The following is a 17,167-nucleotide window of genomic DNA, read 5'->3' as shown; positions in this document are numbered from 1 at the left end:
ATTCAAACATCGACGGCCTCTTCTCTCTAAAAATTCACCAGACCGCTTCTACCACCAGCAAAGAAGTTTCCATCCCTAATTCCTCTGTGATTCCCACTAACCTAAACATTAAGCTGGCATTGAAGGGTGTGAATTACCCCGGCCAATCTGTTCTTTTAAATACAGCTTTTAGCAAGTTTTGAAAGGAGAAGAGCAGAACTTGCTATGCCAATAATATCGAGTCTTCTGTGGCGAAGTGGTTTTTGCATAGAAAACAAAGCGGTGAGTTGAAGAGGAATAATATCAGTACTTTGTTTAAAACTGTGTGTAAAAAGCTGTCTCTTTATCATTAACAATAAGTTGTAAAACGTGAATGGGGAGTGACAGTCTTCAAGTTTGTGAGAAGATCGCGCCCTGGTGGAATAAAGGCACGAACAGCTTACAGCACCTAGAATTACCAGGAAGTATTTAGAGTAAAACGGTTTCTAAAAGCTGCCTTTAGGAATGAGAGAAAAAAAAAAATATATATATATAAAATAATAAAATGGAAGGGGAGTGATAGATTTAAATTAATCGTGAAGTGGAGCGCCCCCTGTATAAAGTAAAAGTGAGAAAGGCTTACAGCACCTGGTATTCCCAGGTGGTCTCCCATCCAAGTACTAACCAGACCCTACCCTGCTTGGCTTCCAAGATCAGACGAGATCGGGCGTGTTCAGGGTGGTATGGCCGTAAGCGAGAGATGCTACCAAAAACAGCCCTTTTGCATTACACGCGTCTATACATGCCAGTTAGTCCCATTGGATCCTACTCATGTTTTTTTTTTTTTTTTATCTGACTCACACTGCAGCCCCACCATCCAATCGGCAGCGCCGGACCCACACCAAACATTCACCAAACTACTCAGCCGGCAGCCTACCACAATTATTCCATTCTTTCCGCATCCGCACACTTCCTTCTTTTTAACTCCTTTTCACTACCGCACAGGTTAATCGCCGCACGTCCCCCGCCAGCAAACATTACTCCTTTGCCTACTGCATGTAGGCTTCTCTTAACGACCCTCTGTTATCAACTCCGCTAACAGCCACAAAATCTCCGCCGCACGAAGTCCACTGGTAGCTGCTGAATCACATGCTTCCCCAAAACGTCGCGCTGTCAGAACACTGGGAGCTACACACACCAACAAGTCCATACTGCAGGCTGCAGCCAGAACAATTTTCTACATTCAAACATCGACGGCCTCTTCTCTCTAAAAATTCACCAGACCGCTTCTACCACCAGCAAAGAAGTTTCCATCCCTAATTCCTCTGTGATTCCCACTAACCTAAACATTAAGCTGGCATTGAAGGGTGTGAATTACCCCGGCCAATCTGTTCTTTTAAATACAGCTTTTAGCAAGTTTTGAAAGGAGAAGAGCAGAACTTGCTATGCCAATAATATCGAGTCTTCTATGGCGAAGTGGTTTTTGCATAGAAAACAAAGCGGTCAGTTGAAGAGGAATAATATCAGTACTTTGTTTAAAACTGTGTGTAAAAAGCTGTCTCTTTATCATTAACAATAAGTTGTAAAACGTGAATGGGGAGTGACAGTCTTCAAGTTTGTGAGAAGATCGCGCCCTGGTGGAATAAAGGCACGAACAGCTTACAGCACCTAGAATTACCAGGAAGTATTTAAAGTAAAACGGTGTGTAACAGCTGCCTTTATGAATGAGAGAAAAAAAAATATATATATATAAAATAGTAAAATGGAAGGGGAGTGATAGATTTAAATTAATCGTGAAGTGGAGCGCCCCCTGTATAAAGTAAAAGTGAGAAAAGCTTACAGCACATGGTATTCCCAGGAGGTCTCCCATCCAAGTACTAACCAGACCCTACCCGGCTTGGCTTCCGAGATCGGATGAGATCGGGCGTGTTCAGGGTGGTATGGCCATAAGCGAGAGACGCGACCAAAAACAGCCCTTTTGCATTACACGCCTCTATACATGCCAGTTAGTCCCATTGGATCCTACTCCTGTTTTTTTTTTTTTTTATCTGACTCACACTGCAGCACCACCATCCAATCGGCAGCGCCGGACCCACACCAAACATTCACCAAACTACTCAGCCGGCAGCCTACCACAATTATTCCATTCTTTCCGCATCCGCACACTTCCTTCTCTTTAAGTCCTTTTCACTACCTCACAGGATAATCGCCGCACGTCCCCCGCCGGCAAACATTACTCATTTGCCTACTGCATGCAGGCTTCTCTTAACGACCCTCTGTTATCAACTCCGCTAACAGCCACAAAATCTCCGCCGCACGAAGCCCACTGGTAGCTGCTGAATCACATGCTTCCCCAAAACGTCGCGCTGTCAGAACACTGGGAGCTACACACACCAACAAGTCCATACTGCAGGCTGGAGCCAGAACAATTTTCTACATTCAAACATCGACGGCCTCTTCTCTCTAAAAATTCACCAGACCGCTTCTACCACCAGCAAAGAAGTTTCCATCCCTAATTCCTCTGTGATTCCCACTAACCTAAACATTAAGCTGGCATTGAAGGGTGTGAATTACCCCGGCCAATCTGTTCTTTTAAATACAGCTTTTAGCAAGTTTTGAAAGGAGAAGAGCAGAACTTGCTATGCCAATAATATCGAGTCTTCTGTGGCGAAGTGGTTTTTGCATAGAAAACAAAGCGGTCAGTTGAAGAGGAATAATATCAGTACTTTGTTTAAAACTGTGTGTAAAAAGCTGTCTCTTTATCATTAACAATAAGTTGTAAAACGTGAATGGGGAGTGACAGTCTTCAAGTTTGTGAGAAGATCGCGCCCTGGTGGAATAAAGGCACGAACAGCTTACAGCACCTAGAATTACCAGGAAGTATTTAGAGTAAAACGGTTTCTAAAAGCTGCCTTTATGAATGAGAGAAAAATATATATATATATAAAATAGGAAAATGGAAGGGGAGTGATAGATTTAAATTAATCGTGAAGTGGAGCGCCCCCTGTATAAAGTAAAAGTGAGAAAAGCTTACAGCACCTGGTATTCCCAGGATGTCTCCCATCCAAGTACTAACCAGATCCTACCCTGCTTGGCTACCGAGATCGGATGAGATCGGGTGTGTTCAGGGTGGTATGGCCATAAGCGAGAGACGCGACCAAAAACAGCCCTTTTGCATTACACGCGTCTATACATGCCAGTTAGTCCCATTGGATCCTACTCCTGTTTTTTTTTTTTTTTATCTGACTCACACTGCAGCACCACCATCCAATCGGCAGCGCCGGACCCACACCAAACATTCACCAAACTACTCAGCCAGCAGCCTACCACAATTATTCCATTCTTTCCGCATCCGCACACTTCCTTCTTTTTAACTCCTTTTCACTACCGCACAGGTTAATCGCCGCACGTCCCCCGCCGGCAAACATTACTCCTTTGCCTACTGCATGCAGGCTTCTCTTAACGACCCTCTGTTATCAACTCCGCTAACAGCCACAAAATCTCCGCCGCACGAAGCCCACTGGTAGCTGCTGAATCACATGCTTCCCCAAAACGTCGCGCTGTCAGAACACTGGGAGCTACACACACCAACAAGTCCATACTGCAGGCTGCAGCCAGAACTATTTTCTACATTCAAACATCGACGGCCTCTTCTCTCTAAAAATTGACCAGACCGCTTCTACCACCAGCAAAGAAGTTTCCATCCCTAATTCCTCTGTGATTCCCACTAACCTAAACATTAAGCTGGCATTGAAGGGTGTGAATTACCCCGGCCAATCTGTTCTTTTAAATACAGCTTTAAGCAAGTTTTGAAAGGAGAAGAGCAGAACTTGCTATGCCAATAATATCGAGTCTTCTGTGGTGAAGTGGTTTTTGCATAGAAAACAAAGCGGTCAGTTGAAGAGCAATAATATCAGTACTTTGTTTAAAACTGTGTGTAAAAAGCTGTCTCTTTATCATTAACAATAAGTTGTAAAATGTGAATGGGGAGTGACAGTCTTCAAGTTTGTGAGAAGATCGCGCCCTGGTGGAATAAAGGCACGAACAGCTTACAGCACCTAGAATTACCAGGAAGTATTTAGAGTAAAACGGTTTCTAAAAGCTGCCTTTATGAATGAGAGAAAAAAAAAATATATATATAAAATAGTAAAATGGAAGGGGAGTGATAGATTTAAATTAATCGTGAAGTGGAGCGCCCCCTGTACAAAGTAAAAGTGAGAAAAGCTTACAGCACCTGGTATTCCCAGGTGGTCTCCCATCCAAGTACTAACCAGACCCTACCCTGCTTAGCTTCCGAGATCAGACGAAATCGGGCGTGTTCAGGGTGGTATGGCCGTAAGCGAGAGATGCTACCAAAAACAGCCCTTTTGCATTACACGCGTCTATACATGCCAGTTGGTCCCATTGGATCCTACTAATGTTCTTTTTTTTTTTTTATCTGACTCACACTGCAGCCCCACCATCCAATCGGCAGCGCCGGACCCACACCAAACATTCACCAAACTACTCAGCCAGCAGCCTACCACAATTATTCCATTCTTTCCGCATCCGCACACTTCCTTCTTTTTAACTCCTTTTCACTACCGCACAGGTTAATCGCCGCACGTCCCCCGCCGGCAAACATTACTCCTTTGCCTACTGCATGCAGGCTTCTCTTAACGACCCTCTGTTATCAACTCCGCTAACAGCCACAAAATCTCCGTCGCACGAAGCCCACTGGAAGCTGCTGAGTCACATGCTTCCCCAAAACGTCGCGCTGTCAGAACACTGGGAGCTACACACACCAACAAGTCCATACTGCAGGCTGCAGCCAGAACAATTTTCTACATTCAAACATCGACGGCCTCTTCTCTCTAAAAATTCACCAGACCGCTTCTACCACCAGCAAAGAAGTTTCCATCCCTAATTCCTCTGTGACTCCCACTAACCTAAACATTAAGCTGGCATTGAAGGGTGTGAATTACCCCGGCCAATCTGTTCTTTTAAATACAGCTTTTAGCAAGTTTTGAAAGGAGAAGAGCAGAACTTGCTATGCCAATAATATCGAGTCTTCTGTGGCGAAGTGGTTTTTGCATAGAAAACAAAGCGGTCAGTTGAAGAGGAATAATATCAGTACTTTGTTTAAAACTGTGTGTAAAAAGCTGTCTCTTTATCATTAACAATAAGTTGTAAAACGTGAATGGGGAGTGACAGTCTTCAAGTTTGTGAGAAGATCGCGCCCTGGTGGAATAAAGGCACGAACAGCTTACAGCACCTTGAATTACCAGGAAGTATTTAGAGTAAAACGGTGTGTAAAAGCTACCTTTATGAATGAGAGAAAAATATATATATATATAAAATAGTAAAATGGAAGGGGAGTGATAGATTTAAATTAATCGTGAAGTGGAGCGCCCCCTGTATAAAGTAAAAGTGAGAAAAGCTTACAGCACCTGCTATTCCCAGGAGGTCTCCCATCCAAGTACTAACCAGACCCTACCCTGCTTAGCTTACGAGATCGGATGAGATCGGGCGTGTTCAGGGTGGTATGGCCATAAGCGAGAGACGCTACCAAAAACAGCCCTTTTGCATTACACGCGTCTATACATGCCAGTTAGTCCCATTGGATCCTACTCTTGGTTTTTTTTTTTTTTTTATCTGACTCACACTGCAGCCCCACCATCCAATCGGCAGCGTCGGACCCACACCAAACATTCACCAAACTACTCAGCCAGCAGCCTACCACAATTATTCCATTCTTTCCGCATCCGCACACTTCCTTCTTTTTAACTCCTTTTCACTACCGCACAGGTTAATCGCCGCACGTCCCCCGCCGGCAAACATTACTCCTTTGCCTACTGCATGCAGGCTTCTCTTAACGACCCTCTGTTATCAACTCCGCTAACAGCCACAAAATCTCCGCCGCACGAAGCCCACTGGAAGCTGCTGAGTCACATGCTTCCCCAAAACGTCGCGCTGTCAGAACACTGGGAGCTACACACACCAACAAGTCCATACTGCAGGCTGCAGCCAGAACAATTTTCTACATTCAAACATCGACGGCCTCTTCTCTCTAAAAATTCACCAGACCGCTTCTACCACCAGCAAAGAAGTTTCCATCCCTAATTCCTCTGTGACTCCCACTAACCTAAACATTAAGCTGGCATTGAAGGGTGTGAATTACCCCGGCCAATCTGTTCTTTTAAATACAGCTTTTAGCAAGTTTTGAAAGGAGAAGAGCAGAACTTGCTATGCCAATAATATCGAGTCTTCTGTGGCGAAGTGGTTTTTGCATAGAAAACAAAGCGGTCAGTTGAAGAGTAATAATATCAGTACTTTGTTTAAAACTGTGTGTAAAAAGCTGTCTCTTTATCATTAACAATAAGTTGTAAAACGTGAATGGGGAGTGACAGTCTTCAAGTTTGTGAGAAGATCGCGCCCTGGTGGAATAAAGGCACGAACAGCTTACAGCACCTTGAATTACCAGGAAGTATTTAGAGTAAAACGGTGTGTAAAAGCTACCTTTATGAATGAGAGAAAAATATATATATATATAAAATAGCAAAATGGAAGGGGAGTGATAGATTTAAATTAATCGTGAAGTGGAGCGCCCCCTGTATAAAGTAAAAGTGAGAAAAGCTTACAGCACCTGGTATTCCCAGGAGGTCTCCCATCCAAGTACTAACCAGACCCTACCCTGCTTGGCTTCCGAGATCAGACGAGATCGGGCGTGTTCAGGGTGGTATGGCCGTAAGCGAGAGATGCTACCAAAAACAGCCCTTTTGCATTACACGCCTCTATACATGCCAGTTGGTCCCATTGGATCCTACTAATGTTCTTTTTTTTTTTTTTTATCTGACTCACACTGCAGCCCCACCATCCAATCGGCAGCGCCGGACCCACACCAAACATTCACCAAACTACTCAGCCGGCAGCCTACCACAATTATTCCATTCTTTCCGCATCCGCACACTTCCTTCTTTTTAACTCCTTTTCACTACCGCACAGGTTAATCGCCGCACGTCCCCCGACGGCAAACATTACTCCTTTGCCTACCTCATGCAGGCTTCTCTTAACGACCCTCTGTTATCAACTCCGCTAACAGCCACAAAATCTCTGCCGCACGAAGCCCACTGGTAGCTGTTGAATCACATGCTTCCCCAAAACGTTGCGCTGTCAGAACACTGGGAGCTACACACACCAACAAGTCCATACTGCAGGCTGCAGCCAGAACAATTTTTTACATTCAAACATCGACGGCCTCTTCTCTCTAAAAATTCACCAGACCGCTTCTACCATCAGCAAAGAAGTTTCCATCCCTAATTCCTCTGTGATTCCCACTAACCTAAACATTAATCTGGCATTGAAGGGTGTGAATTACCCCGCCCAACCTGCTCTTTTAAATACAGCTTTTAGCAAGTTTTGAAAGGAGGAGAGGAGCAGACCTTGCTATGCCAACAATATCGAGTCTTCTGTGGCGAAGTGGTTTTTGCATAGAAAACAAAGCGGTCAGTTGAAGAGGAATAATATCAGTACTTTGTTTAAAACTGTGTGTAAAAAGCTGTCTCTTTATCATTAACAATAAGTTGTAAAACGTGAATGGGGAGTGACAGTCTTCAAGTTTGTGAGAAGATCGCGCCCTGGTGGAATAAAGGCACGAACAGCTTACAGCACCTTGAATTACCAGGAAGTATTTAGAGTAAAACATGTGTAAAAGCTGCCTTTATGAATGAGAGAAAAAAGAAATATATATATAAAATAGTAAAATGGAAGGGGAGTGATAGATTTAAATTAATCGTGAAGTGGAGCGCCCCCTGTATGAAATAAAAGTGAGAAAAGCTTACAGCACCTGGTATTCCCAGGGGGTCTCCCATCCAAGTACTAACCAGACCCTACCTTGCTTAGCTTCCAAGATCAGACAAGATCGGGCGTGTTCAGTAAGGTATGGCCGTAAGCGAGAGACGCTACCAAAAACAGCCCTTTTGCATTACACGCGTCTATACATGCCAGTTATTCCCATTGGATCCTACTCCTGGTTTTTTTTTTTTTTTTATCTGACTCACACTGCAGCACCACCATCCAATCGGCAGCGCCGGACCCACACCAAACATTCACCAAACTACTCAGCCGGCAGCCTACCACAATTATTCCATTCTTTCCGCATCCGCACACTTCCTTCTCTTTAAGTCCTTTTCACTACCTCACAGGATAATCGCCGCACGTCCCCCGCCGGCAAACATTACTCATTTGCCTACCGCATGCAGGCTTCTCTTAACGACCCTCTGCTATCAACTCAGCTAACAGCCACAAAATCTCCGCCGCACGAAGCCCACTGGTAGCTGCTGAATCACATGCTTCCCGCAAAACGTCGCGCTGTCAGAACACTGGGAGCTACACACACCAACAAGTCCATACTGCATGCTGCAGCCAGAACAATTTTCTACATTCAAACATCGACGGCCTCTTCTCTCTAAAAATTCACCAGACCGCTTCTACCACCAGCAAAGAAGTTTCCATCCCTAATTCCTCTGTGATTCCCACTAACCTAAACATTAAGCTGGCATTGAAGTGTGTGAATTACCATGGCCAACCTGCTCTTTTAAATACAGCTTTTAGCGAGTTTTGAAAGGAGGAGAAGCGAAGACCTTGCTATGCCAATAATATCGAGTCTTCTGTGGCGAAGTGGTTTTTGCATAGAAAACAAAGCGGTCAGTTGAAGAGGAATAATATCAGTACTTTGTTTAAAACTGTGTGTAAAAAGCTGTCTCTTTATCATTAACAATAAGTTGTAAAACGTGAATGGGGAGTGACAGTCTTCAAGTTTGTGAGAAGATCGTGCCCTGGTGGAATAAAGGCACGAACAGCTTACAGCAGCTATAATTACCAGGTAGTATTTAGAGTAAAACGGTGTGTAAAAGCTGCCTTTATGAATGAGAGAAAAAAGAAATATATAAAATAGTAAAATGGAAGGGGAGTGATAGATTTAAATTAATCGTGAAGTGGAGCGCCCCCTGTATAAAGTAAAAGTGAGAAAATCTTACAGCACCTGGTATTCCCAGGTGGTCTCCCATCCAAGTACTAACCAGACCCTACCCCGCTTCGCTTCCGAGATCAGACGAGATCGGGCGTGTTCAGGGTGGTATGGCCATAAGCAAGAGACGCTACCAAAAACAGCCCTTTTGCATTAAACGCCTCTATACATGCCAGTTAGTCACATTGGATCCTACTCCTGTTTTTTTTGTTTTTTATCTGACTCCCACTGCAGCCCCACCATCCAATCGGCAGCGCCGGACCCACACCAAACATTCACCAAACTACTCAGCCGGCAGCCTACCACAATTATTCCATTCTTTCCGCATCCGCACACTTCCTTCTCTTTAAGTCCTTTTCACTACCGCACAGGTTAATCGCCGCACGTCCCCCGCCGGCAAACATTACTCCTTTGCCTACCGCATGCAGGCTTCTCTTAATGACCTTCTGTTATCAACTCCACTAACAGCCACAAAATCTCCGCCGCACGAAGCCCACTGGTAGCTGTTGAATCACATGCTTCCCCAAAACGTCACGCTGTCAGAACACTGGGAGCTACACACACCAAGAAGTCCATACTGCAGGATGCAGCCAGAACAATTTTCTACATTCAAACATCGACGGCCTCTTCTCTCTAAAAATTCACCAGACCGCTTCTACCACCAGCAAAGAAGTTTCCATCCCTAATTCCTCTGTGATTCCCACTAACCTAAACATTAATCTGGCATTGAAGGGTGTGAATTACCCCGGCCAACCTGCTCTTTTAAATACAGCTTTTAGCAAGTTTTGAAAGGAGGAGAAGAGCAGATAATATGCCAATAATATCGAGTCTTCTGTGGCGAAGTGGTTTTTGCATAGAAAACAAAGTGGTGAGTTGAAGAGGAATTATATCAGTACTTTGTTTAAAACTGTGTGTAAAACGCTGTCTCTTTATCATTAACAATAAGTTGTAAAACGTGAATGGGGAGTGACAGTCTTCAAGTTTGTGAGAAGATCGCGCCCTGGTGGAATAAAGGCACGAACAGCTTACATCACCTAGAATTACCAGGCAGTATTAAGAGTAAAACGGTTTCCAAAAGCTGCCTTTATGAATGAGAGAAAAAAGAAATATATAAAATAGTAAGGGGAGTGATAGATTTAAATTAATCGTGAGGTGGAGTGCCCCCTGTATAAAGTAAAAGTGAGAAAAGCTTACAGCACGTGGTATTCCCAGGCAGTCTCCCATCCAAGTACTAACCAGACCCTACCCCGCTTAGCTTCCGAGATCAGACGAGACCGGGCGTGTTCTGGGTGGTATGGCCATAAGCAAGAGACACTACCAAAAACAGCCCTTTTGCATTACACGCCTCTATACATGCCAGTTAGTCCCATTGGATCCTACTCCTGTTTTTTTTTTTTTTTATCTGACTCACACTGCAGCACCACCATCCAATCGGCAGCGCCGCACCCACACCAAACATTCACCAAACTACTCAGCCGGCAGCCTACCACAATTATTCCATTCTTTCCGCATCCGCACACTTCCTTCTCTTTAAGTCCTTTTCACTACCGCACAGGTTAATCGCCGCACGTCCCCCGCCGGCAAACATTACTCCTTTGCCTACCTCATGCAGGCTTCTCTTAACGACCCTCTGTTATCAACTCCGCTAACAGCCACAAAATCTCTGCCGCACGAAGCGCACTGGTAGCTGTTGAATCACATGCTTCCCCAAAACGTCACGCTGTCAGAACACTGGGAGCTACACACGCCAACAAGTCCATACTGCAGGCTGCAGCCAGAACAATTTTCTACATTGAAACATCGACGGCCTCTTCTCTCTAAAAATTCACCAGACCGCTTCTACCATCAGCAAAGAAGTTTCCATCCCTAATTCCTCTGTGATTCCCACTAACCTAAACATTTATCTGGCATTGAAGGGTGTGAATTACCCCGGCCAATCTGTTCTTTTAAATACAGCTTTTAGCAAGTTTTGAAAGGAGAAGAGCAGAACTTGCTATGCCAATAATATCGAGTCTTCTGTGGCGAAGTGGTTTTTGCATAGAAAACAAAGTGGTGAGTTGAAGAGGAATTATATCAGTACTTTGTTTAAAACTGTGTGTAAAACGCTGTCTCTTTATCATTAACAATAAGTTGTAAAACGTGAATGGGGAGTGACAGTCTTCAAGTTTGTGAGAAGATCGCTCCCTGGTGGAATAAAGGCACGAACAGCTTACATCACCTAGAATTACCAGGCAGTATTAAGAGTAAAACGGTTTCCAAAAGCTGCCTTTATGAAAGAGAGAGAAAAAAAATATATATGTAAAATAGTAAAATGGAAGGGGAGTGATAGATTTAAATTAATAGTGAAGTGGAGCGCCCCCTGTATAAAGTAAAAGTGAGAAAAGCTTACAGCACCTGGTATTCCCAGGCAGTCTCCCATCCAAGTACTAACCAGACCCTACCCCGCTTAGCTTCCGAGATCAGACGAGACCGGGCGTGTTCTGGGTGGTATGGCCATAAGCAAGAGACACTACCAAAAACAGCCCTTTTGCATTACACGCCTCTATACATACCAGTTAGTCCCATTGGATCCTACTCCTGTTTTTTTTTTTTTTTATCTGACTCACACTGCAGCACCACCATCCAATCGGCAGCGCCGCACCCACACCAAACATTCACCAAACTACTCAGCCGGCAGCCTACCACAATTATTCCATTCTTTCCGCATCCGCACACTTCCTTCTCTTTAAGTCCTTTTCACTACCGCACAGGTTAATCGCCGCACGTCCCCCGCCGGCAAACATTACTCCTTTGCCTACCTCATGCAGGCTTCTCTTAACGACCCTCTGTTATCAACTCCGCTAACAGCCACAAAATCTCTGCCGCACGAAGCCCACTGGTAGCTGTTGAATCACATGCTTCCCCAAAACGTTACGCTGTCAGAACACTGGGAGCTACACACGCCAACAAGTCCATACTGCAGGTGTGACGCCCGCTCCGTCCGCTCCTCGTGTGTGCCACGCCCCCTAATTACCCACGTGTGATTTCCTGATCGTGCCCAGTCGTGTCTTGTTTCCTGCTGCCTTGTTTCATGTATTTAAGTTCCTGATTTGTACTAACCCGTGTCTGTCATTGATTTTAGTGGCGTTACATGTCTCCTGCTCCCTGTTACCTCATTAAACCCCCATTTTCCCGTTATCCCGCTTGCCTGCCTGCTCCTTCCACGCCCTACCGCACGATCGCCGCTTACCTCCGCGACCGGTCGTGACAGAATGACAGACCAACTCAACAAGGCACAGCAGCAGACCGAGAGCCAACGTCTCGGTCTGCTGCAAGAGGTATACTACTGGCTGAACCAGCCCGACGTCCAGGAGGACCCCGTCGCGCTGCAATTGGCCACCGACAGCTGCGATCTCCTGCTGGCGATGTCCCCATCGGAGGGCGGGCATCGTCTAGGAGAGGTGCGCTCCAACCTCAACCAGCTGGTTCAGCGCCTAACAGCGCGGAGGTTGGGGCTGGACGCACGGTGCGTCCCGGAGGTTGTTCCCCAGGCGTCCGTCCTGCCGGACGTGGAGCAGCCTCCCGCGGACACCGTGACAAAGAGGAGGAAGAGGAAGAAGCACGCGATCGCCCCTGCAATCGTTCTGGGAGCGTGCGCGCTCATCCCCGCTTCTCTCCTAACCGGGGAATTGGAGGACTCCCCGGCTGACCTTGACGTCATCACCGCAGCTAAGCTGCCTGCACTGGCAGCTTCCCCAGTCCGGGGAGAGCACCCAGCCGCCGCTGAGCTGCTACCGCCCCTCGAGCGGTACTACTTCCGGCCCGAGCGGCTGGCCAACAAGGGGGCCCGCGCGGTGCGGGACGCTATCCCGCGTGTGCCCCGGGCACTTAAAGGGACCACGTCCGTCTTGCCCGCACGGGACCTACCGGTCCCGCCTCCTGTGCCTGCAGCCCCTGCTCAGCCCGAGCAGCCGCCTCCTGTGCCTGCAGCCCCTGCTCAGCCCGAGCAGCCGCCTCCTGTGCCTGCAGCCCCTGCTCAGCCCGAGCAGCCGCCTCCTGTGCCTGCAGCCCCTGCTCAGCCCGAGCAGCCGCCTTCGCTACCGCCATTGCCGGCGGACCCCGCTCCCGTGCAGCCGCCGCCGCCTGCGCAGCCGCCTTCGCTGCCCCCTTCGCCTGCTGCAGCTCCCGGGCAGGCGCCCCCACTGCAGCAACCTGCAGCTCCCGGGCAGGCGCCCCCACTGCAGCAACCTGCAGCTCCCGGGCAGGCGCCCCCACTGCAGCAACCTGCAGCTCCCGGGCAGGCGCCCCCACTGCAGCCAGCTCCTGTTCCTGACCGCGCTCCTGTTCCTGCAGAGGCGCCCCCACTGCAGCCACCTGCTGCAGCTCCCGGGAAGGCGCCCCCACTGCAGCCAGCTCCTGTTCCTGACCGCGCTCCTGTTCCTGACCGCGCTCCTGTTTCTGTCCCGGCGCCCCCTCCGCCTGCAGCAGCTCCAGTGGCGCCCCCTCCGCCTGCAGCAGCTCCAGTGGCGCCCCCTCCACCTGCAGCAGCTCCAGTGGCGCTCCCTTTCACTGCTGCAGCTCCAAGTCCTGTCGCCCTAGTCCCTGAGGTGGTCCCAGAGGACTCCATCGTGGCTCCTCCCTCTTCAGAGGTGGAGGAGCTTGAATGGGACCCCTCGGGGACCGCACTAGTGACTCCTTCACCCTCACCCCGGCGACATCGACCCCGACCGGGGGTCGGTATGTCTGTGTCCCGCAGGGGGAGGGGGCACAGACGTCGGACTGGGGTCCCTCCCGCCCTGCCCCCTGCCTCGCCCTCCCTCGCCTGCGCTCTGGCTCGGTTGGCGCCTGCGGGTCCTGGCCCTCCGGGTCGGCTGTCGCCTGCGGGTTCCCCTCCAGTGCCTCGTCGCCCCGCCTCGCTCCCCCCTCCGGTGCCTGGTCGGCCGCCTGCGGGCTCCCCGACGGCGGCTCCTCGGTTGCCTGCGGGGCCCCTACCTCCGGCCCTCCACCGGACGTCGCCGCCTGCTGCGGCTCCCCCCTCCTCCGGGCCTTCGCCGTGGGCCCCTCCTGCTCCCTCGTCCCCTTCCCCGGTGCTCCCTCCTGCTTCCTCCCTGGCCCCTCCGCGGGTCCCTCGCCCTGCCTCCTCGGCCCCTCCGAGGTCCCCTCCGGCTCCGGCCTCCCGGCCGCCTGCGGCCCCTCCGGCTGCCTCCCGTCGCCCGCTGGGGCTCCCTCGGGCTCCCCTTCCTTCCTCCTCCTTCTCTCCCTTCTTTCCTGTCTCTGTCCCGCCTGTCTTTGTTCCTCCTCCTGCCTTTGTTCTGCCCCGCTCTGTTCCTGGTTTCCCGTCGTTCCCTCCCGTCACTCCCGCTCCTTTTGTTCCGCCTGTTCCCTCTGTTTCTCCCTTCCTGGTCTGTCTGTCCGCTTTTCCTGTCCTGTGTAGTGTCCTGTCTTGGCTTCAGACGAGATCGGGCGTGTTCAGGGTGGTATGGCCATAAGCGAGAGACGCTACCAAAAACAGCCCTTTTGCATTACACGCGTCTATACATGCCAGTTAGTCCCATTGGATCCTACTCTTGGTTTTTTTTTTTTTTTTATCTGACTCACACTGCAGCCCCACCATCCAATCGGCAGCGCCGGACCCACACCAAACATTCACCAAACTACTCAGCCAGCAGCCTACCACAATTATTCCATTCTTTCCGCATCCGCACACTTCCTTCTTTTTAACTCCTTTTCACTACCGCACAGGTTAATCGCCGCACGTCCCCCGCCGGCAAACATTACTCCTTTGCCTACTGCATGCAGGCTTCTCTTAACGACCCTCTGTTATCAACTCCGCTAACAGCCACAAAATCTCCGCCGCACGAAGCCCACTGGAAGCTGCTGAGTCACATGCTTCCCCAAAACGTCGCGCTGTCAGAACACTGGGAGCTACACACACCAACAAGTCCATACTGCAGGCTGCAGCCAGAACAATTTTCTACATTCAAACATCGACGGCCTCTTCTCTCTAAAAATTCACCAGACCGCTTCTACCACCAGCAAAGAAGTTTCCATCCCTAATTCCTCTTTGACTCCCACTAACCTAAACATTAAGCTGGCATTGAAGGGTGTGAATTACCCCGGCCAATCTGTTCTTTTAAATACAGCTTTTAGCAAGTTTTGAAAGGAGAAGAGCAGAACTTGCTATGCCAATAATATCGAGTCTCCTGTGGCGAAGTGGTTTTTGCATAGAAAACAAAGCGGTCAGTTGAAGAGGAATAATATCAGTACTTTGTTTAAAACTGTGTGTAAAAAGCTGTCTCTTTATCATTAACAATAAGTTGTAAAACGTGAATGGGGAGTGACAGTCTTCAAGTTTGTGAGAAGATCGCGCCCTGGTGGAATAAAGGCACGAACAGCTTACAGCACCTTGAATTACCAGGAAGTATTTAGAGTAAAACGGTGTGTAAAAGCTACCTTTATGAATGAGAGAAAAATATATATATATATATAAAATAGTAAAATGGAAGGGGAGTGATAGATTTAAATTAATCGTGAAGTGGAGCGCCCCCTGTATAAAGTAAAAGTGAGAAAAGCTTACAGCACCTGGTATTCCCAGGAGGTCTCCCATCCAAGTACTAACCAGACCCTACCCTGCTTGGCTTCCGAGATCAGACGAGATCGGGCGTGTTCAGGGTGGTATGGCCGTAAGCGAGAGATGCTACCAAAAACAGCCCTTTTGCATTACACGCCTCTATACATGCCAGTTGGTCCCATTGGATCCTACTAATGTTCTTTTTTTTTTTTTTTATCTGACTCACACTGCAGCCCCACCATCCAATCGGCAGCGCCGGACCCACACCAAACATTCACCAAACTACTCAGCCGGCAGCCTACCACAATTATTCCATTCTTTCCGCATCCGCACACTTCCTTCTTTTTAACTCCTTTTCACTACCGCACAGGTTAATCGCCGCACGTCCCCCGCCGGCAAACATTACTCCTTTGCCTACTGCATGCAGGCTTCTCTTAACGACCCTCTGTTATCAACTCCGCTAACAGCCACAAAATCTCCGCCGCACGAAGCCCACTGGTAGCTGCTGAATCACATGCTTCCCCAAAACGTTGCGCTGTCAGAACACTGGGAGCTACACACACCAACAAGTCCATACTGCAGGCTGCAGCCAGAACAATTTTTTACATTCAAACATCGACGGCCTCTTCTCTCTAAAAATTCACCAGACCGCTTCTACCACCAGCAAAGAAGTTTCCATCCCTAATTCCTCTGTGATTCCCACTAACCTAAACATTAAGCTGGCATTGAAGGGTGTGAATTACCCCGGCCAATCTGTTCTTTTAAATACAGCTTTTAGCAAGTTTTGAAAGGAGAAGAGCAGAACTTGCTATGCCAATAATATCGAGTCTTCTGTGGCGAAGTGGTTTTTGCATAGAAAACAAAGCGGTCAGTTGAAGAGGAATAATATCAGTACTTTGTTTAAAACGGTGTGTAAAAAGCTGTCTCTTTATCATTAACAATAAGTTGTAAAACGTGAATGGGGAGTGACAGTCTTCAAGTTTGTGAGAAGATCGCGCCCTGGTGGAATAAAGGCACGAACAGCTTACAGCACCTAGAATTACCAGGAAGTATTTAGAGTAAAACGGTTTCTAAAAGCTGGCTTTATGAATGAGAGAAAAAAAATATATATATATAAAATAGTAAAATGGAAGGGGAGTGATAGATTTAAATTAATCGTGAAGTGGAGCGCCCCCTGTATAAAGTAAAAGTGAGAAAAGCTTACAGCACCTGGTATTCCCAGGTGGTCTCCCATCCAAGTACTAACCAGACCCTACCCTGCTTAGTTTCCGAGATCAGACGAGATCGGGCGTGTTCAGGGTGGTATGGCCGTAAGCGAGAGATGCTACCAAAAACAGCCCTTTTGCATTACACGCCTCTATACATGCCAGTTGGTCCCATTGGATCCTACTAATGTTCTTTTTTTTTTTTTATCTGACTCACACTGCAGCCCCACCATCCAATCGGCAGCGCCGGACCCACACCAAACATTCACCAAACTACTCAGCCAGCAGCCTACCACAATTATTCCATTCTTTCCGCATCCGCACACTTCCTTCTTTTTAACTCCTTTTCACTACCGCACAGGTTAATCGCCGCACGTCCCCCGCCGGCAAACATTACTCCTTTGCCTACTGCATGCAGGCTTCTCTTAACGACCCTCTGTTATCAAC

General features: G+C 48.1%; 11 non-coding genes and 1 pseudogene across 11 annotated transcripts; all 12 read right to left on the bottom strand.

Annotated features, from left to right (window-relative positions):
- Positions 1–594: 594 nt before the first annotated feature.
- On the bottom strand, positions 595–713 carry LOC125734190 (5S ribosomal RNA). Its single transcript, XR_007393514.1, has one exon. It is a non-coding gene; the product is annotated as a 5S ribosomal RNA (ribosomal RNA).
- Positions 714–1,791: 1,078 nt separating this feature from the next.
- LOC125736425 (5S ribosomal RNA) lies at positions 1,792–1,910 on the bottom strand. The gene has a single exon (XR_007395704.1). It is a non-coding gene; the product is annotated as a 5S ribosomal RNA (ribosomal RNA).
- Positions 1,911–2,985: 1,075 nt separating this feature from the next.
- LOC125736474 (5S ribosomal RNA) lies at positions 2,986–3,104 on the bottom strand. Its single transcript, XR_007395752.1, has one exon. It is a non-coding gene; the product is annotated as a 5S ribosomal RNA (ribosomal RNA).
- A 1,076-nt stretch (positions 3,105–4,180) lies between these two features.
- Positions 4,181–4,299, bottom strand: LOC125733351 (5S ribosomal RNA). The gene has a single exon (XR_007392697.1). It is a non-coding gene; the product is annotated as a 5S ribosomal RNA (ribosomal RNA).
- A 1,076-nt stretch (positions 4,300–5,375) lies between these two features.
- On the bottom strand, positions 5,376–5,494 carry LOC125735308 (5S ribosomal RNA). The gene has a single exon (XR_007394605.1). It is a non-coding gene; the product is annotated as a 5S ribosomal RNA (ribosomal RNA).
- Positions 5,495–6,571: 1,077 nt separating this feature from the next.
- Positions 6,572–6,690, bottom strand: LOC125732883 (5S ribosomal RNA). Its single transcript, XR_007392247.1, has one exon. It is a non-coding gene; the product is annotated as a 5S ribosomal RNA (ribosomal RNA).
- A 1,081-nt stretch (positions 6,691–7,771) lies between these two features.
- LOC125731490 (5S ribosomal RNA) lies at positions 7,772–7,890 on the bottom strand (annotated as a pseudogene).
- A 1,078-nt stretch (positions 7,891–8,968) lies between these two features.
- LOC125735693 (5S ribosomal RNA) lies at positions 8,969–9,087 on the bottom strand. The gene has a single exon (XR_007394985.1). It is a non-coding gene; the product is annotated as a 5S ribosomal RNA (ribosomal RNA).
- A 1,065-nt stretch (positions 9,088–10,152) lies between these two features.
- On the bottom strand, positions 10,153–10,271 carry LOC125731282 (5S ribosomal RNA). Its single transcript, XR_007391568.1, has one exon. It is a non-coding gene; the product is annotated as a 5S ribosomal RNA (ribosomal RNA).
- A 1,076-nt stretch (positions 10,272–11,347) lies between these two features.
- On the bottom strand, positions 11,348–11,466 carry LOC125736809 (5S ribosomal RNA). The gene has a single exon (XR_007396077.1). It is a non-coding gene; the product is annotated as a 5S ribosomal RNA (ribosomal RNA).
- A 4,048-nt stretch (positions 11,467–15,514) lies between these two features.
- LOC125732882 (5S ribosomal RNA) lies at positions 15,515–15,633 on the bottom strand. The gene has a single exon (XR_007392246.1). It is a non-coding gene; the product is annotated as a 5S ribosomal RNA (ribosomal RNA).
- A 1,079-nt stretch (positions 15,634–16,712) lies between these two features.
- On the bottom strand, positions 16,713–16,831 carry LOC125733905 (5S ribosomal RNA). Its single transcript, XR_007393237.1, has one exon. It is a non-coding gene; the product is annotated as a 5S ribosomal RNA (ribosomal RNA).
- Positions 16,832–17,167: the final 336 nt, after the last annotated feature.

The sequence above is a fragment of the Brienomyrus brachyistius genome, chromosome 2, assembly GCF_023856365.1.
Source record: "Brienomyrus brachyistius isolate T26 chromosome 2, BBRACH_0.4, whole genome shotgun sequence".
NCBI lineage: Eukaryota > Metazoa > Chordata > Actinopteri > Osteoglossiformes > Mormyridae > Brienomyrus > Brienomyrus brachyistius.
This window is presented reverse-complemented; position numbering and strand designations above follow the sequence as displayed.